Below are 21440 nucleotides of genomic sequence, written 5' to 3' on the forward strand. Positions count from 1 at the left end.
CAGTAGCTTACCGTTCTAACACCAGCCCAGGCTACTCCAGGATCCAGCACCAGTTCCCTCAGTCGCAGGCTCTGACCAAGATGTGGACAACCTTGAGGGAATGAAGAAAAAGCCAAATATGAGATTGGGCTCCATGGGATGATTGAAGCATCACTGACTAAAGCCCAGGTAGATCACCAAATAGCAGTCCTGTCCTCAAAACCCTAGGCTTCCCTTTTATGAGAGACCTCATATATGACAGTTCTGTGACCCTGGCACATCATGTTGACCTCTCTCAGCCTCAATTTCTTTATCCATAAAATGGCAGTACCATGGTGGCATTGGGGAATCAAGGTCAAATGAAAGAAGTCATTCTTAGAACCTGGGAAGGACTTCAAAAATCTATTCCAACTATAGATATATAATATATATACTTCCTCAAATAAATACAACCATCGACCCCCAATATCCTGTCATCTCTGTGAGCCCTGGCTCCTCCTGGAAGAGTGTGTACGAGTCCACTGCACCTTGACTCCATACCCATTCTGGTGGCTCTCCAGGTCAGAAGAACTACCTCCCCCAATGCTTTGTCCTCTCTATTCAAAGGAAAACTTCAGCTTGGCCCTGGATCTAGAGTCAGGCCCATAGTAAGCACTATGTAAATGTTAATGATTTTATAGTAATATATATATATATATATATGTATATATATATTATAATTTACGTAGTAATCACTATGTAATGTTAAGGATTTTATATTGTTGTTTATTATAATTTATATATAGACAATTTTATATTATTATTAATACCATTATATTATATACATGTAATCACTATGGAAATGTTAACAATTTTATGTTATTTATTATATTTTATTATTTATATTATTGCATTTTATTTATTATAATATTACATTATTTTCTACAAGCAAGGATTATGTAATATCACCAATTTTTTGTTGTTGTATGCTATTATTAATTTTATTATGGTATGATTTGCATGTAAGCACTATATAAATGTTGATGATTTTATAGTCTTGCATATTATTTATATTATTATAGTATTAGTTACATGCAAGTACTATGTAAATGTTAATGATTTTGTATGCTTGCATATTATTAACATAATTTACATGTAATCACTGTGTAAAATGTTACAATTTTACATTATTGTATGTTATTTACATTATTACATTATTCTTTATATTTACTTTGTAAATGTTAACAATGTTATATTAATGCATATTACTATAATTTACATAGTACTATGTAAATGTTAACAATTTTATATTATTGTATATTCTTATTTATATTTACATGTAAGAACTATGCATATGTTACCAGATTTATATTCTTGTATATTATTATTTGATATTACATTATTATTTACATGTTACCATTTACATGGTACCAATTATTATTATTTACATGGAAGTACTATGTAAACTGTAACAATTTTATATTACTTTTATTATTATAATTTCCATAGAAAGCACTATGTAAATGCTAATGATTTTATATGATTTATATGATTATATTATTTACATGTAAGCACTATGTAAACAATTTTATATTATCATATATAATAATACTGTGGGCTATTTATTATCATGAATAAGGCCTACTACACAGCAAGGTGAGAAGGGAATACCTTCTGGGACTGAAAAGGGAAGAAGGGATCAGGTTGTTAAAGGCTTTAGAAAGTTGTCTTATCAGTGATCCTAAAGGTGAAAGGGAAGCCCTGGAATGGAATGACCAGACCATGGTCACTCTGGCATCTGAGCCATCAGAATGGAGCAGGGAGACCAAGGACAGGTCACTGCACTAGTCTGAGCAAAGGTGATATAGGCCTGAACCAAGGGGGTGGCTACCTGAGTATCAGAAGAGCACAAAGAAGAGGTTGCGAAGGTTGAATCTGAGATCTGGCCAATGACTAGAGAGTTCTGTGCAGGGCCTTGAACCATCTGTTTTGAATGTGACTATAATCACTATAATCTTCTCAGGGCAGGGAGCTCCCCAGAAACCACCTCTAATTCAGTCACTAAATCCTCATTCTTAGGCGAAGGGACTTTGCCCAGCCTGGAAGTGTATTGGGTGTCAGGATCTTTTCAACTCCATGGCCAATTCTCTATCCATTCGACCATGTTCCTCATTATCAAACCTTTGCTTGATGCTTATCCCACATCATATCTTCACCAGGGGACTGACTCAATCAGAAGGTTGCCTCAACCAACCCTTATTTTACAGAGGGCAATGAGACCTGATGAAATTCTGGAATGCATAGGATCAAAGTCACAAGGGACTTTTGAGTCCAAACCTCTGGTTTCACAGACAAGGCCACAGACTCAGAGATGACCTGATTTGCCCAGGGGTCACCCAGCTAGTAAGCATCTGAAAGTGAAATTTGAACCCAGATCCTTTTTTCTCCAAAGGCAGCATTCATTCTACCACGTAGACCTGTGACCTTCAGAGACTTCTACTTCCAGAGTGCAATTAAAAAAAAAACAAACAAACCCATAAACCAAACCAAAACAAAAACCTCACTTATCCTTGGGCTGAAATAATTAAAAATAGGCAAGGCATTCTCCTAATGTTCCTCCCCCTTCTCCGCCCCCCCCCCCCAGGTTCCCAAGTAACTATTGGTAAATGGTGGAAGGTAGGGAAGGAGGTGCTCTGAAGGGGTGGTGCCCACACACAGGGGTACTCGGGGTAGGACCAGTCAACCTTGCACGCCAGCTCCCCTCCCAGGGACTTGCAATGACCCTAGAACAGTCAAGCTATTGTTTGCCCCACAAAGGCTGGGAAAGGATAAAATTCAAGATGAGGAACAAGGTGACCTATTTATAAAACCTCCTTTCACCTGAAGATCAAATAACATCCTCCCACCCCCACCCCTCCTCTGCTTTCAGCCCCTAGCCCCAGAGCTCCTCCCTCACCCCAAGTAGGCTGATGCCGCCCAGGATTTTCCAAGGGAAGTTTGGCAGTATCATTCTCTGATTACTACAGCTCCCCCCTCCCCTAAAGGAGGAGGGGGAGGTAGGAAGCCGGTCAGTCTCTGCTTACTCCCAAGGAATCAGGGTGCTCTCAAACCCTGGAGATAAATGGATGGTAAATACAAGTTCCTAAAGCAGGGAGAGGCTTCTTAACCTTGTTATGCCCTGGACCCCTTTTGGCAGTCTTGTCAGAATCTGGATTTACTCATAAAGTAAAAGGTAGCAGATTACAAAGGAAATCAATTAGGTGGAAGTAGTTACCAAAATCATTTTGAAAAATAGGTTCACAGACCCTGGGTGAGAACATTTGCCCAAGAACAACAGAATGATAAATTGGAGTGTTTAGAGGGATCTCTCTTGCAAGTCCTTTGGTTAAACCTTTTCTTCCAAAGGAATGCCCAGAATAACAGTAGTAATCATAATGTTCGCATTTATATTGAGCAACAAGAAGTGCGTTACAAATATTATCTTACTGGAGTTTTACTACAACCCTGGGAAATACATGTTATTATTGCCTCTATTTTTACAAATGAAGAAACTGAGGCTGAGAGGTAACTTGCTCAGGGTCACACAGGAGAAGAATCAGGGCTAGCTAGGATTGGTACTGAGGATAGAATACTTCTGATCAGGAACTGGCTAAGCATGCACTTGTCTGTCTCTCTCTCTCTCTCTCTCTCTCTCTCTCTCTCTCTCTCTCTCTCTCTCTCTCTCTCTCCCCTCTCCCCCCGCCCCAAATCTTTTTCTCTGTCTCTCTTCTGAACCATGTGCCTGTCAAAATAAGCTTCCTAAAGTATCATAATAGGGGTTTCAGAACTGGAAATTTCCACAGTTCAATCCCCTCAAAAGGGAACTGAGGTCCATAAAGGTGACTTGTCCCCAGATCCAGGCAGGCAGTAAAAATGGCAAAGCTGGGCATGTGACCAGGTCCTTTCCTGCTCTTTATCACCTCTAGGTTAAGATACAACAACAACAAAGACAGATACAAATTTCTAAGTCTGGCATTTTAAGTGGCCCCCTCAATCTGGCTCCTATCTTCCCAGCCTTTTTCTAAATCCCTTAGCTACCAGACCTCTTCCCTCTGTGCCTCTGCATTACACAGCTGTCTCTCCCCCATATCTTATAGCTCTCCCCTTTTCCTCACTTCTGCCTCTTAGAATCCTAGCAGCCAGGTGGCTGAGTTTACAGCCAGAAAGATCTGAATTCAAATCCAGCCTCAGATTATTTACAACTGTAGGACCTGGGCAAGTCCCTTTACCTCTGATAATAGCAACAACTTCCCAGGGTTGTTGAATCAAATGAAATAATGTGTTTTGCAAATCTTAAAAGAGCCATAAGTTTTGGGTTTTTGGCTCTGACACCTAGCACAGTCATTTGCTGCATTTTACAAAAAGCCATTCCTAACCACCCCTAGGTAGGCTGTTTCTTAACTCCTCCACCCCACAATGTCATATGTACAATTTTAGCTCCTTAAGAGCAGGGGTTGTTTTTCCTTTTGTCTTTGCATCTTTGGTCCCTGGAACATAGGAGACACATGTGTGTTCAAATGAAAAATGCCAAGGAGAGATGGATACCCTCCTAGGTCTTAGCCATCTAATAAAGTTCCTTTGCATTTAGATGGGTCAGTTCTTTGGGAATGCCTTCTACTCATGAATCAACAGAATGCTCTTTCTGCTCTGATCTTTAGGAAGTTCAATTCAATTAATCATCTATTGAAATAAATTTGGAAAGCTTGTTTGGGGGGTGGGTGGGAGAAAAAGCACCAACAGTTCCTAAACTGTCCCCTTTGACCTTAAAGGGTATAAACACACCTGCCTCCCACCTCCAGAAGGCCCCAAATGACTCATCAACAGCACTCAGAAAACCACACAATCAGTTAAAGCTGTTGTCCCCTGGGAAATCAGGCCTGTATTCATTTAGATACAAAAAATTAAAAGTGAAAAAATAAAAAAGTTACTGGCTGAACCAATCATCAAGGTTACAGGTACATCAATCTGACTTTGCTGCCAGATGTTCCTCTCCTTGAGAAAGCCCAGTTCTCAAACAGTAGGTCTAAGGAGGGTAGACAGTTGGTCAATAAAAATTTATTAAGCACCTACTATGTGCCAGACATGATGCTAAATGCTGGATAGGGAGTTGATAGAGATCTCAAAGATCCTCAGATATTAACTTGATAATCTCACAAACAAGATTAAATACCTTGGTCAGCCAGTGAATATCACTACGGGGTTCTACTTTAGAAGATCATGGGAAAAGTACTGGGTTCAAATCCTAGCTCTCCCTCTGACCCTATGTGTGACCTTGTGCAAATAATTTCAACTTTATCCGTATCAGTTTTTCTCATTCATAAAATGAGGTCCTTGGACCAGAAGAACCCCTGCAGTCCTTCTACCTGAAATCCCATGAGGTCATTTGACCTCTCCATATCAGTTTTCCTTTGGTTAAGATGAGAGAGCTATGTGACCCCTCTGGTCCTCAACTTCCTCCTCAGGAAAATGAAGAGATTCAATTGGGTGATGGCTAAGGTCCTTTCCAGCTTTCAATCTAGGACTTCTTCAATGAGCCTTACCTGCTGGGCTGAGTGTTTTCAGAGTATAACGGAGCTCTCAAAATTCTGCCTCTGGCACAGGGTCCACTCCCAGTCCTGCTTCCTGCTTCTTCCTTCCTGAAAGCCCCAGAGCAGAAATACTATACCTTTGCCTAGGAAAAGCACCCAATGGCACCAGCCCTTTGAGCAACAAGTATTTCTAGCTATTAGATATAGAGGCCACTACTTTCAACTTAGGGTAGCTACTGGTATCAATGGATAGAGCACTGACCCTGAAATCAGGAGGACCTGAGTTCAAATTGGACCTCACAAACTTATTAGCCATATGGCCCTGGGCAAGTCACTTAATCCTGACTGCCTTAAAAAAAAAAAAAGGAAAAGGAAGGCACTAGATTAGCCATCTGGGTTCATCTGGGTTCAAGGGCAATTATTGTAAAAATTTCCTAACTGGTCTAATACTAGTTTAGCCTTCACACAATGACACCAAAGTGACTTCCTTAAATGCAGACCTGACCAAATCACTTCCCTACATAATCAATTTGCCTATAGAATAAAATGTAAGCCCTTCATGAACTGGTCCCAGTCTATCTTTCCAGCCTCTAACCAAAACCTTGCAATTCAACAAAACTGGCCTTCTGTTTCTCATACAAGTAGCCTTGATTGTACTCTGTCTTTGCCTATACTTCACTGAATCCTTCCCTACCCTTAACATGCATCTCAGGCATTATCTTCAGCTTAAGGCCTTTTGTGATCCCGACTCCCTTTCAATTCTCCAATCAACCGCTGATATCTTGCCCACTTCTCTCCCCTTGACCACCCTCCCCCAAATACCATGTGTTTAATGACTTGGTCTATATTCACTTTAGATTTATGCTGTATGTCTTTTCAGATGTACTTACTATCTCCCCGTATTAGAATGTTACTTGTACCCAGGCAGAAAAGGTATCATTCTTTGTACTTGTATTCCCAGGGCCTAGTCCATAGCTGGTCCTTAATTAGTTAGTTGGTTAATTAATGCTCACTGATCATTGATAGATAGATAAGTCTTAGCTTGGTCCTTACTATCTATGCAATCTTGGCCCCATGACCCATCAAGTCCTTCCTCATTTCTATTTACCACTTCACCTGGAAGTGCCCCAAAGCTCAAGTGCAGGTGACTCACATCTGTCCCCACAAACACCACTAAACCCAGATTACTATTGGGCTTCATCAACCCTGCCCCCAAGTTCCTTAAGTACTTAGCTTTTCTAATTGGGGATTTTCTAACTGGCAGGCACCCCCAGAAAAGGCAGATTCACACACAAGGGCATTGTTCCTCAGACTGAAAGGCAGTGGACAAATGAATTTTAAGATTAGAGATAACTCAATCTAGAACATGTTTTTGTGGGGGGGGGAAGGGGGATGAAGGTCCACAATTTCCCTGTAATGGCCATTCAGAAGGATACCAACTGAAAAGCAGTGCCTCTTTAAAAAGAAAACAAGAGGTCACAAAATCCTTTTATTGAATCATGAGGACTTAAATAAATTTTGATAGTTCAATGGGAAAGGCCATCCCCCCCATCATATCTGGGTTCTGCAGTCTAAGGAAGTATGACCTTGGGCTGGTCATTTTTCATTGCTGGAGACCGGGATTCTTTAACTGTCAGGAAAGAGGACTGGATCCCATGATTTCCAAGGTCAAGAGCCTTCCTAATCTGAAAACTTGTGCTGTTGTCTTTCAGTAGGGCCTAACTCTTCATGACCCTGTTTGGGTTTTTTTTGGGGGGGGGCAAAGATTCTAGAGTGGTTTGCCATTTTTTGCTCTAGGTCATTTTACATATGAGGAAATTGAGGCAAACAGGGTCACCCAACTAAGAAATGTCTTCGACCAACCAGATCTGAACTCAAGAAGATGAGTCTTCCTGACTCCAGACTCCACATTCTAAAGCACCATCACTCCCAGTGTGATAAGAGCTTTCACCTTTGCTATCATGGAACTTAAATGAATACAAAAGCCAGATTTGTTTTTTGGGTGTCATAAGTATATGTCTCCTGAATGCGCTGGCACTCCTCTTCCCCTCCCCTCTGCCAGCCTCCAAAGCTCTGCTAGAGATCTTGCCTAAGTCTTGGTCTTTCCTGCCCTTCTGCTGCCGCTGATGGTGGTTGGTGTTCCCCCCAAGATACTTTGCCAGCTAGGTGATTCATTAATTAGAGATCTGGGACTGCAGACCTTCTGGAGTCAGAAGGACCAGAGCTCAACTCCAGCCTCAGACACTTAATGTTTACTTAGCTGTGTGACCTTGGGCAAGTCACTTAACCCCATTGCCTTGCAAAAAAAAAATAAATAAATCTGATCATCTGGCACCAAAGGGAATAAGAAGGTACTACAGGTGGGGGAAGGGGCCATAAACAATAGTCTGTCTAGTGCTCTAAAAATCAAAGCAAAACAATCCTATGAAGTAGGTGATATTATCTCCTATTTATGGATGGGAAAATTATGGATGAGGCAATGAGAGATTAAGAGGGTTGGCCAGAATAAGCCAGTTAGGAAAGTATGAGTCAGAATTAGAATTCAGGTCCTCTGACTTCCAAGCACTGCTGCCTAAGCTCGGGCATAAGAAGATGCCCATTGGAACAAGTGTTTGGGGGTTGATACCTTAGCAAGTATGAAGTGGATTCTGATGGCCTTCAGAAGTCACACCAGCCCATAGTTTTCCCAGAGGGCCCTCCCCTTGGACACTGGTTAAGATGCCTCCCAAGGAAGCTGAAGAGTAAACCCAGCCCAAGAACTTCACAAGACCTCTCATATTTCAGGTCAACCCTTGCAAGCTTGAGAGTCGAGTACAAGGGGAGCCCGGCTCTCCATCCAAGAATGCCCAAGGGCCAGGCGTCTCAATTTCATGGTGCTGGAGGGGGGAGTGTGTCACATGTCGGAACAGGATGAGTGCCCACCAGCAGTACAACCTAGCCCAGCAGAGTTGGGATCCCAAGGGCATAGGGATGGAAGAGGGGTGGGATTAGGGCTGCAGGCAGCTTGCAGGCGTCACCCTCATCCTTGAAGTCCTGGTTATGACACAGGTACTTAGTCAATGGCATTTCCATGTGGTAACCTAAAAGCCTAGAGCTCTAGATGTGTTCTAGAGTCAGATTCACAAGCAAAAGAAAAGAGAAGAAAAAAGTCCAGTGTTGTGGGTTTGGCAGGAAGAACCACCTCCAGAATACCTATAAGCTACTAAATGATCCCTAATTTCTCTGGGGTACAGCCCTTACCATTCCCTTGCCAGGGACCTGGGGAGGAAATAAGCCAAAAGTCCAATAGCAAGGACCAGAGATTGGGGAGATGGCAAGAGCCAGTGGGACAATGGACCCTTGATTGATCCCCATGAATGCCATCCTTGTGGAACTGCGACCGGATTAGCAGAGACATTCACCGCTTTCTCAATTCTCTGGCTCACTACTAAAAAAAAAAATCAACATTCCAAAGCAATTCCAAATGGCAGGGTTCTCTTTTCCACAGGGCAGCTGGGGAGGACAGATTGCAAATGTGAACACTCTGACTTCTTGCCTCAATATATCCATCATGGCAAAAAAAAAAAAAATCATGTCAGAGGACATGAGTTCAAATCCTGCCTCTTGATACAGACTACCTTTGGCAAGTCACTCGACATCCCTTAAGCCTCAGTTTCCTTCTTTGTAAAATGACAGGGTTGGATTAGATGGCCTCTCGGGTCCTTTCCAGTGCTAGATCTAGGATACTATGACTTTCCTAGGCTTCAGTTTCCCTCTTGGTAAAATGATAGTTATCTTTTTTGTCTCTATGTCTACAATCCTATGACTCACAGCCCCACAAACAGGTGAATAGGAAAAAGAACTCACTGTATAGTTTCACACACAGTTTGACAAAAATATCCCTAGATGAAAACCATCCATTGGTTTTCTAGGAAAATCCCAACGTGACCACCATCCGGTGGCCTTCAGCAGCATTTACTAGCTGGGTGACCATAGCCAAGTCACCTCCCTGCCCCTTACTATGCTAGACCCGACTTCTCTGAAAACACACAGAACATAGTCCCCTGGGGAAGCCCTCACAAGGGGGACAATAGCTGTTCAGCTGTGCCGGGCAGCGCAAGACGCTGACAGTGCCCAGCTTGATAGGCCACAAAAGAGCTCACAAAAGATCCATTCAGACCTTCAGAGCTGTCACCTGCTCTCCGGGAGGGGAGATTAGTGTCCCAGCAGGGTGGGCTGAAGAAATGGAAAAGCCTCCCCCAACTAACCAGGCCCACTCCCCCCCTCCCCATCTTGGCCCCTTCCCTTGGAAAAGCCATTTCAAAAGTCCATTCTGTAAAGCTTTCTAATTGAGGGAGTTGGGGTGGCCTGTCCTTCCAATGCCGGAAGCCAGTGTGGAAGGAGCCAGGAGGTGAAGACAAAGGGTTAAGGCTTAGCCTGTCCAGGATGTGAATAAGGGCAGAGCAATGCATTTCTCTGGGGAAAAAACCAAAGTGGGAACAGAGGTTTGTCTTTATACACACACACACACACACACACACACACACACACACACACATATAAATATGTATGTGGCACATAGAAATACATGTGTATTATACAATATACATGTGTGCTTATATGTATATGCATGCATATTTTTATATATTTCTATATTCATATATATACACATATATTTTGATTACTGGTTTTCAATCTAATTGACCTGCTCTCTATTTTGTGAATTTAGAAACATCAATGAATAAACTTTTATTAAGAACCTACTATGTACCACTGAGCTAAATGAGAGGGATTAATTTGAAGATATAAAGGAAGATAAAGGCTAGTCCCTGTCCTAGAGGAGCTTACTTGTCTAATATAAGAGACAACAAACAAATATTTACAAATAGGATAATTATAGCTAAGGATAATTACAGGACATATAAAAAGGATAATTAAGGAATGATTAACAGAGGCAAGGGGTAGCTAGGTGGCTCAGTGGACAGTTATCTTCCTGAGATCAATTCTGGCCTCAGGCAGATGTGTGACCCCAAGCAAGTCACTTCACCCTGTTTGCCTCAGCTTCCCTCCTCGGTAAAATGAACTGGAAAAGGATATGGCAAACCATTCCAGGATCTTTGCCAAGAAAACCCTAAATGGGGTCATGAAAAGTTGGACACCACTGAAAAACAGCAGAAGGAAGGCCCTAGAATTAAGAGGGATTGAGAAAGACTTCCCATAGGACAGGGTCAGGGGAATGTTCAGCCTGCGGGTTGAATGAGGGTTATATGATGCCCACAATGGCAACTGCAAGCAGGACTCAAAATTCAATAAATCTAGGAGCTTTTTAAAGGTGAATTAATTAAAGTTTGACTAAATATAGCAGGCTAATTTTTAAGTTGATAATTTAATATGATATGAAAATGATATGATAACTATCCAAATGGTCCTTGGCAGAAAGGAACCTCCCACCCCTGAGCTTATAGAAGATGGAATTTTAGTAAAAAGGGGTCCCATCAGTTTCTCCGTACTGCCAAAGGGGATCTATGACCCAGTGGCACCAGATAGTTTCCTCCACCCCACCTTTCTTGATATCCCCAGCAAGGTGTCTATCTGGCATTCAGTTGACAGTAAATAAGGGATAGTTGATCATTTGACTGAAATCCATGATCAATTAATCAACCAAAAGTTACTTTATGAAGTGTCCACTATCTGGGCACTATGTTGGGGAAACAAAAAGGAAGAGACACTTCCTGCTCTTACCCACATGTATAGAATAAACAGACATAGAATAAACTCGAACTAAGGAAAGATAACTCTACCCAAGGTGGTTTAGGTTGGGGTTCACTAGTGAATACAGAGGTGGGGAGTAGGAAGGTTTTGGAAAGAAGGTAGTGTTTGGAGGAAAAGGAGACAAAAGCAGAAGAGATGATGTTGGACTTGGGAACCAGAAGCCCTGATTCCACTGCAGACCCATGCCCTGGGAAAGTAACTTAATGTTGCCAAACCTCAGTCTCCTCATCTGCAAAATGAACATGATAATAATTCTCCCTTCCATGGCCACTGTGCAGATACCATGAGACATATGGGGATAAGAAAAGTCACTTTGCCGTCCTAAAAGTGGCAGCTATTTTATTTTTTTTTTAGGGGCATTCTCCTTTTGGATGACCCCAAGGGGAGCACATGGACTTGGAGTAGCTGAGGAAAGGTAGGTGGGATGGGCTGCACTTACAGGGAAGAGACAAAGTGATGGAAATATTGGCTTCTGATGAATCTGTGCACTAAGAAACTCAAGTGCTTTGGAAAATATCATGTACTTTGGAAAATGGGAGACTTCCATCACTGCCAGCATCAGCTCCAGGAAGGCAGGGATGCTTTGTATATTTAATATAGCCCGGAGCACATAAATGCTTGCTAACCTCAAGGGAGAGGACAGACCTCCTGACCAAAACCCCTTCCCAACAATCTGTCCCCACTCTGCTGTTCACTTTTATGGACCCTGGGAACTGAGCCAGGAGGCAGAGAGGGCAGGGGGCTGCTACATCTGGGAATAATCATCTCTATTTGGCTGGCTCTGTCATACCAGCGGGTCAAATCAGACAGCTATTGGTGATGGTTTTTCTGGACTTAGAGATGGACAAGGAGGAGGCATGGGCTGCACAAATCTGCTACAAGGTTGAAGGTCACAGGGTCATCAAGTCAGCCATACAATCACATCCCCTCCCATTTTACAGGTGAGAAAACTGAGGCCTATAGGAGCTAAGCGTCTTAAGACTATAGATTTAGGGTTGAACAGGATATCAGCTGAGGCCCATGGTCACACAAGTTGTGACCATGAGAGGCACAGAGCCAGTGTACCTCTAAGATTGAGTGGACTCCACCACCCCAAACCAGGCCCAACATCTAGAGACATGTCCCTAGGAATAAAATTCTTAGGATCTTCAAGTTAGAGGAGAGCCCAAGGTCCATCTAGACCAACTTGTGTCCAAAGAAGAACTGGACTTATCTCAGCAAGGTCCAAGCTGAGGGACCAAAGGGAAGATAAGTAACCGGGAAGGAAAAATGGGAGGAGATACAGGGATGGTGTCTTGGTATCTAGCACTGCAGGCACCCAAATCTTGGGCCAACCTGGGTCATGCTGGTCACGGATACAAATCAGGGTTAGTGATCTCCATCCATCCAGCACACGCCTCTGCATAGCTGGTATGTGACATCACACGGGCCACATTTAGAAAGGTATTTCCTCCACAAGTTTAACTTTCCATAAAATTAAAAACAGTCAAATGTTTACCTTTGCAGTCAAAAAAAAAAAAAAAGGCAGCGCAGGCTATTTGAATCCATAGCCCATTCCCTGGCAAGCTTAGTCCCCTAAGCCCTGGCCCCAGGTCCTAGATCACTCCCAGACTACAAAGATATAGCCCAGTTGAAAGCTCTCAACAGTTACCCCCTCCCCTTTCCACATTTTTGTAAGCAGCTCTAGAGGTGGATTTCATTTCTGGGGGCCTCTCGAGTGACCAGAACAAAGGTAGACCCATGTGCTGAAGGAAGGCACCAGCTGGCCCTTCACCCCTTCCCCTGAATTTCTCCAATCAGTGAGTACACTGGGTATTTCTGAGGCTGCCCAGAGTTTCCGTTCCCATATCAAAAGTGACTTTTCTGCTGAGGCAGAGAGATCTGCCAACAAACCAAACCATGGGGACTGAGGCTTGGAGTAATGAAAACCCTTTCCCCTCCAAATGTGCTAATAACAATGATTCACTGGAGTTTAATGGGAGCAGCAGCTGTGGATGGTGGAAGGCTCCTATGAGAAAGACTTTCACAGGCCCGGTCTTCCCTCTCTTCTTTCTCCATCCAACCCAACCCAGTCTTGGAGGAATGATGGGGATAGAGGGATGAGGAAGGAAGGAAGGAAGGAAGGAGAGAGGGAGGGAGGGAGGAAGGAAAGGAGGGAGAGAGGGAAGAATAAAAGAAGAAAGGAGGAAAGAAGAATGAGGGAAGAAGGAGGAAGGAAGGAAGAAGGAAGGAGAAAGGAAGAAAGAAGGAGAAAGTTAGAAGGAAGGAAGGAAAGAAGAAAAGAAGCAAGGAGAGAGGGAAAGCTTCTACTCAAGAGAGAGTAGATGATTATTAATTACAAATAATTATTATCAAGTATTGAAACAGAATCAGATTTGAAGCTCAGCTTCCAAAGAAGTTAAGAGACAGGATCATAGAGAGTCAAAAGGGACAATACTTTGTACAAATACTTCATTTCATTGATGAAGCAACTGATACCAGAGAAGTCAATTGATAAAGGTCCCAGAGTTATTAGGTCGATGAGGATTTGAATTTATAGTCTCTGACCTTATTTCCAAGACTATTTTCTTGACTCTGGGCAAGTCACTTCACCCAGTTTTCCTCAGTTTTCTCATCTGTAAAATGATCTGGAGAAGGAAATCGCAAACCGCTCCAACATCTCTGCAAGCAAACTCCAAATAAGGTCATGAACAACTTTCTGACTCTAGGTCCAATACTCTCATCCACTATACCATCCATCCATCATTCATTCTCTATCCCTTCATCATCTATCTATACCCATCTCTCTATTCATAGCTCAAATTTAGCCTCAGACACTTGTTACTTACTAGCTATATGGGCAAGTCACTTAATCCTGATGGTTTTATATCCAGGGCCATCTCCAGACACCCTGCTTCATGTCTGGCCATTGGACCCAGATGGAGAAGAAAGTGAGACTGGTGACTTAGTGCAGAAACCCCTTACTGAGATTCAATTCAAGGTCTTCTTCAAGAATGAAGGACAAACATCACCATCATCATTATCATCTCTATTCATATCTCCATGCACCTATCCATTCATCCATCCATCAGCCAGCCATCTCTCTACCTCCATTATCCCTCAGCATCTTTCTCCAGTACCATTTTTCACCTTGTCACTATTTGAGAACCTTCAATGAGTCCCCATTTCCTATCTAGAGTTCAACTCCAAACCTCTGTATCTCTTCACCATAACCTCCTCTCTTCTCAGTCCAGCCATCTCATTCTCTCCAAGCCCTGCCCCCCACCCCTCAACTTTTAACTTGTCCTGAATAAAGTCCCAGCTCCATTACAATGGTCTTTGAAAACCATTCCAACTCTGAGATGCTGGAAGAGTCGGCACTATTGGAGGGAGTGCCCTTTGAAGTATATCAAAGACAACCTCCTCCTCTCTCTGTGATTCAGTTTTGTCATCTGTTCATTGAGGGTGGGGGGCTGACTAGATGAACTGTGGAGGTAGTGCCAATCTCAAAGTAAATCCCTAGGAAGAACAAATCTGTCATGGCAGAGAGAGTGCTTCAATCAGAGTCGGAGTCAGAGGAGCTGGGTGCAAATCTTCCCCGTGTGATCCAGAAAAGCATTTGCTTAGACAGTCCCTGGTACAAAGTAGTCACTTAATAAAATGTTGATTAACCAAATACCTCTTTGGGCTTCTTTTTTTTTAACATTTAAAAAGAAAAAGAAAAAAAAGAGGGCAGCCTAGAAAGATTGGGGGAATAGGGGTCTGGAAGAAAAAGGATTTTCCCAAGGAAATTCAATTCCTCAGGAAGGGGACTGGACCCGGAAAGGGCCTGCTCTGTCCTTGGATCAGCCCTGGCCTCTGCCTGAAGCACCCTGCAGTCACCGAGGCAAAAGGGGCCTTAGTTACCACAGAAAGAAAAACAAACAGACACACACACAAGTCCCAGCTCTGAGTGCAGCCATCTCTTAGCTGCTGGTAACAATTACAAGGTAATTTTCTTTTTTCTTTTTTTTTTTTTTAAATAAAGCCTTACGACATTGTCGAGATTGCAGAACTGATGTCCTGCTAGGAGCAGCCCATTCTATAAATCCCACCCTTCCCAGCCTGTCCTGGCCCCTATTTCCATGCCCCTCCTCTCCCAGTATTTGGGAAACCACACTCCAACCCCATTAAAATAAGACTCAAAGGCCGGTCTCAGAATCCCCAAAAGAAGCCAGAGCAAATAGACATTGGAGTATTGACATTTTAATAAAGTTTGTTAGCCGCTGAATCAATAGTAAAGTAGAAATGTTCCTTCCTTTACAAGAATGCTGGTGGGTGGCACACCATGAAGTCTTTCTTTCTGGTCAGTCCAGATGGGCACATTTCTGACTCCTGAAAGACTTAACTTTTTCAACTGGAACCTCAGTTTCCTTGGCACCTGCAGAAGTAGGGGATTCTCCCCCCAGCAATTCTCATTTTTGTGAAAGGAACAGGAGCTTACCCAGGAAGCAAATTAGCATAGGGAAACTCATTAAGTCACTTCGGTTATGAAACATTTTTGGGATGACCAGCCTGGTTGGTTGCCAGTAGGGAGAACCTAGAGCTGAGTTCCTCAATCCCCTTCTGTTGCCAAGTCCTGTAAACTACAGAACAACTCTAGGCCAAGAAGGAAAGAAAAGAAGTCAGCAAACAGTACTCTGTGTTAGTCAATCAGTCAATAAGCATTTATTAAACATCTACTGAAAACCAGACACTAGGTAAGTCATCTGAGGATCCAAAGAGAGCCAAATGCAGCCAAAGCTCTCCTGAGGAGCTCACAGTCTAATAGACTAATTCTCTAAGTTGGGTTTATTAAATTCTCTCATTGCTATCCCTTCTCCCTGCAAAATCCAAGCATCAATGGATTCATCAGTCCCTCCCTACTTCTCACTAGGAGACATGCTGCATGCTTAAATCTTGGGGACCCCAACTCCTGAGGTACATACACCAAGGACAATCTTATATTCATCAAGGGCCCAAAGGTCTCTCTCTACATGGCCAGAGAAAGATGGTGCCTCCCATGTCACTTGTGGATGAATCATGATTCCACCTAGACCCATTGCCTTATTTCATCATGTTTTCTTGAAATCCAACTGGGTCCCAATAGACAAGAATGGGAAGAGAAGATCAGAGGAAGAATTCATTCCTTCCCTTTGACATCTGAACTGACAATCAGCAGCTCCCCACCCCCCAAAATAATTTTTACAAAAGGAATGATGATAGGGAAACACATCTCCTGAGAATGAAGAGGTTAAATGAGGTCTAGTCATCCTGCTACGTACCTACCATCTTTTCTGGGTCACCCACTCAATTAGTTTCTCATTTATTCATTTATTTGGAGGTCAATCTCTTCAGCTCTCTGCTACAGGGGCCAGAGCTGCCCGCCCACCTAATTTCCTCTTACCTTGAGCTGTCCATTTGACTTCCCATAAATTTGCTATCCAGCAGAAATGTCTCAAATTACCCTCCCTCCTCTTTCCTAACCCTATCCCCCCTCCTCTCCATCTCTACCTAAACAAGCCCCAAGTAGATGAAAAGATGAAGAGGGGGAGAAACACTTCTAACCCCCTCATACCCAGGAAGCTCCAGATGGCTGCTTTGGGGGGAGCCCCAGTCCCCCTAGCAGGCACCTGTGGGAGAAGACAAAGCAGCCTAGAAAGTGTCCTAGAAAGTGTTCTTCTGATCTAAGGCATGAGTCACGGTCCCCAAAGAGCATCCACTCCCTCCCCGCTAAGAACTCAGCAGGCTGGAGAGGGATGAGATGTTCCAGTCTATCAGAGAGGGGCAGAATTAAGACTCAAAGGGCAAAAGTTCCTCCAGGTCAAGCCAGGGGGAGCAGCCTTTCCCTCCCTCTTCTCTTCTGAAGATAAGGGGATCCAGGAAGATTAGGTATTGGAGTGGTCTTTTTAAAAATAAATAAATAAAAATAGTAGTTGCTTAGAAAAAGAGAAGGGAAGGGCCACAAAAGACTCAGTTGCAGCTGGTTATGGGTGATGCTAAAGGACAGGAGATGAAGGTGGGAAGAAGGGATAGAAGGAAAAAACCTCATGACCCTCAGTTCTGGTCCGATGATGCTTCTTAATCCTAACGCTGCAAAGATGGAGCTTTGACATCCATCCCAAGCTCTGGGGGCTTGGGAGGAGACAATACCCCACATGCCCCAGGATTTCTCTTTTGATTAAGAAGGATCTGGTGGGAACCCCACCTGTGTTATTGTCAGCAGGCTGGGTCACTCACTGGGCTACTAGGGCAAGTTGGCCCTGGAGTGGAAGGGGTTCCAGGGGGATATAAAAGAAACTTCTGAACTAAGAACCTCATTCCATTCTCCCCCACTCCTCCATCAATTTCTTCTTTTTTTTCCCTAGTTTTATTTTTGTTACTAGCTTTTGTTTTTATTGTGATTATATATTACACGATTTCACTATTTTCTAAACATTAACTCCTCCCCTAGGCCATCCCCTATAAGAAAGATGTAAAGTGAAAAGGAAAAAAGAATCTCAGCACATCAACTGTGTCACTAACATCTGATGATATCTGTGGCATTTCATATCCATAGGTCCCCATCTACCTGCCATTTATGTAGTTTTTAAGACAGTCAGCCAATAAATAAATATTAATTTAGCACCTATAATGTATATTAAGTGGTAGGGATACAGAAAAAGGGAAAAAAAAGATAGACTCTACAACATTCAAATAAAGCAAGCCTTATTTAGGAGTCATAGGAAATAATTAATAGAGAGAAAAACACTAGAATTCAAAGGGATAGAAGAAGGCTTCCTGTAGAAGGGTTTTTAATTGAGACTTAAAGGGGACAGCTAGGGTAGCACAATGGATTGTGGGCTGGGCCTGGAGTCAGGAAGACCTGAGTTCAAATCTAGCCTCAAACACTTATGAGCTGTGTGATCCTGGGCAAGTTATTTAACTCTGTTTGCCTCTGTTTTCTCATCTGTAAAATGGGCTGGAGAAGGAAATGGCAAACCACTCCAGTATCTTTGCCTAGAAAACTCCAATGGGGTCATAAAGAGACACAAGTGAACAATAAAGGAAGTCAAGGATGGCCCAGATGAAGAAAGAGAGCATTCCAGGAATGGGGAACATCCAGAGGAAATATTAAAGGCATATTCTACCTATAGCTATCATTTTTTCAGCTAATATAATATAATATAATATAATTCCTTTGGAGGGCATTCAGAATAAAACAAAGACCAGTTTGTGGCTTTCTATCCTAATAGGAGTACCAGTCTAGTAAAATCATAGCTTCTTCAAGTACAGATCAGATAACCTCCATCAGCAATCCAACAAACACAGGACTAAGGATTTAAAGATGACAGAATGTTCAAGGTCATTCTGTCTTTGCTGTTGTTGAGTTGTATCTGACTCTGTATAATCCCATCTGGGGGTTTTCTTGGCAAAGATACTGGAGTGCCTTGCCATTTTTAAAGATAAGGAAACTAAGGCCAACAGGGTGAAGTGACTTGCCCAGGGTCACACAGCTAGTTAAGTGTTTGAGGCCAAATTTGAACTCAAGGTCTTCTGACTCTAGTCCTAGCACTCTACCCACTGCACCACCTACTACGGAGTATATTAGGACAAGGCCTATGAACAGGATTAGTCCCTTTCCACCATCTTGCTCTATGGGAGGATGGCAAATCCTTGGCATGGAGGAAGAGGAGAGAAACTGAGTAGTATTAAACACCCCTATATGATGTCTCCTTTTCTAAGCAGAGCCCCCCTCAATTTTCCATATAATCATAAATGACCTTGAGTTAGACAGTGTCAAAAGAAATCAACAAATGTGCAAATGCCAAAGAAAAGTGGATAAACAAACCATTTGTTCTCTTTGATCCACAATCTCAAGACCCAGCATTTATCCCAAAGGAGGCAAAAATGGGTAGCTCCTGTCAGACTAAAATGTGGATGACAACATTTCTTCTGGTAGCAAAAACAAACAAGCAAACAAAATAATAATAATAAAGCAACTATAATTTATAGAGCACTTTATAAAGGTTCACAAAATGCCTTATAAATAATTCACCTAATCTTCAACAACCCTGGGTAACAATGAAACAATCTTATGAAGGTTTTTGAAATAAAGAATATTAAGGATTGTGGGACGATGAGGAGACACAGATGGGGACTGATTTAAGAGGTCAGACTCATGGGGCAGCTAGGTGGCCCCGTGGATAGAGCATGGACCCTGGAGTCAGGAGGACCTGAGTTCAAATGTGACCTCAGGCACTTAATTACCTAGCTGTGTGACTTTGGGCAAGTCACTTAACCCTATTGCCTTGCAAAAAAAAAATAAGAGGATAGACCCAGGAGAAGACTGAACATATAGACACAAGAGTGTTCATGAAAATGACCCTGATGGGCAGCCAGTTGCTGAGAAGCTGTAATGTCTATTCATGGGAAGAAAGGAGGAAGCATATTTTCTTTGGTTCTGGAGAAAAATGGGTGGACTACTGGTGAGGAATGGTGTGTACACTGTCAGACTTCACTGTTTATATGGATTTTGTTGCTTGACTATTTTTCTTTGAAAAGGGGAAAAAGGTTTAACTATGTAGACAAAAGGCAGCTGACCGATTCCAGCCTCAGAGGGTTTGCAATCTAAAAGGGAGGCAGGGAAAACAAACGTCACCTTCTTATCTCCCATGGATCTGTGGTTATTTGTATCATGGGATGCTTCTGGTCTTGAGGACTTTACGTGATGACTTAAGTTTTCCCTAGCAGAGTGGTGTTTTTTGGTTAATCTCTCAAGGTTGGAGAGGTATAAGGCCCCGGTGAAAAGCTTGCCATCATGTAAACCATGAGAAAAGACAAGGCTCATTCTGGAGACACAGTGAACAGTCTTTTCTTCTCCACTTACTCACCATCTTAGCTGAAGTCCTCAACCCTTCTCACCTGGACAATGGCAATGGTCTCCTTAACTTGCCTTCCTGCCTCCATTTTCCCCCGTCCCTTGTCTATCTGCCCTCAACTCAGCTGCCAAAGTAAGAAGCCTAAAACACATACAGTAATGCCATTGGAATAAGCACTGGGTAGCAAGTTCAAATTCAGCCGCTTAACTGCTTGCCTCAGTTTCCTCAACTGTAAAATGGGGATAATAATAATAATAAGCACCTACTTTTCAGGGAAGTGGTAAGAATCAAATGAGACAATTTTGTAAAAAGCCCAAAGTACAGTGTCTGGCACATAGTAGGAGCTTAATAAAAGGTTATTCTCTTCCCTTCCCCCAGAATGCAAAGAATATTCTGGTTCTGTATTTGAATCTTTCAAGTGGGGAAGAGACCATCAAGGTGAACCTTTCCTGCTGACTCATTAGAGACAGACTAACTGGTAGCAAAAAGGGATGCTTAGGGATGCAGCCCTTGCCAACCTCTGGTTTCCGGACAGGAACTCGGAGATGCCTATAAATGGCCAGCTAATGGATTTCTATTTACACTGTTCAGTTGCATTTCTTACGACTTTAGGAGATGTGGGAGAAATGAAAGCGGGATCAGGTTCTAGAAACACCCACAGAGGCACCTTGTTAAGTCTTTTACAGTGAGGCTCCCATCAGATATGGGGGACTTTTGGAAGTCTGAGTCTGCCCTTTACAAGAGAAGGGGAAAGGCTGAGACTCTACTGCCCTTTTTTGTGTGTGTTTTTTTTAATTAATGCCACAGCAGAGGAAGGCAGTGAGAAAGGGGAGTGGGCTTAGAAAAGAGAAGGGGTCATTTAAAATACAATAAAACTTTTTAACATCTTGGGTACCATTTGGAGACCCTTCATGGCAGAAAAAGTACTAACTGGAAGCAAATAAAGAGAATTCCTCACCAGGGGCCCATCCAATCACCAGCCTTACAGTTAGGATGCAGAACCAAAAGGGTGTGGCAGTCACCAACCTCTGGTTTCTGGAAGGGAACTTGGATATGCTACAAATGGCCCACTAATGGATTTCTAGACCTAGAGTGCATTTTCATTTGCTTCAGACGCTAAGGACCCAGGACAAGCCATTTAATCTCTCTCCCTAGGTTTCCATAGCTGTTAAATGGGAATGAGAATGATGGCATCTTCCTCCAAAGTGGCCAAAGGAGAGAAGGAGCTTTGCAAACCTTGAAGCCACTATTATAAATGCACCTACATCTTGATGTAGATGGTGTATTTTCCATATTTTCCTATTCA

At 42.7% G+C, this 21440-nt stretch overlaps 1 protein-coding gene across 4 annotated transcripts in view; it reads right to left on the minus strand.

The window, feature by feature from the left end:
• LOC141509187 (SPRY domain-containing SOCS box protein 1) overlaps positions 1–21440 on the minus strand; it is a 121338-nt gene that overhangs the window by 25017 nt on the left and 74881 nt on the right. For 3 of the 4 annotated variants that reach the window (XM_074218526.1, XM_074218525.1, XM_074218523.1), the window contains one exon: positions 12–91. The gene's annotated coding sequence lies outside the window, so the exon portion shown is untranslated. Of the gene's footprint in view, positions 1–11; positions 655–21440 lie in introns of those variants that run through there. The other variant, XM_074218524.1, reaches the window with a different exon arrangement.

Source organism: Macrotis lagotis, chromosome 1, assembly GCF_037893015.1.
Source record: "Macrotis lagotis isolate mMagLag1 chromosome 1, bilby.v1.9.chrom.fasta, whole genome shotgun sequence".
Lineage (NCBI taxonomy): Eukaryota > Metazoa > Chordata > Mammalia > Peramelemorphia > Peramelidae > Macrotis > Macrotis lagotis.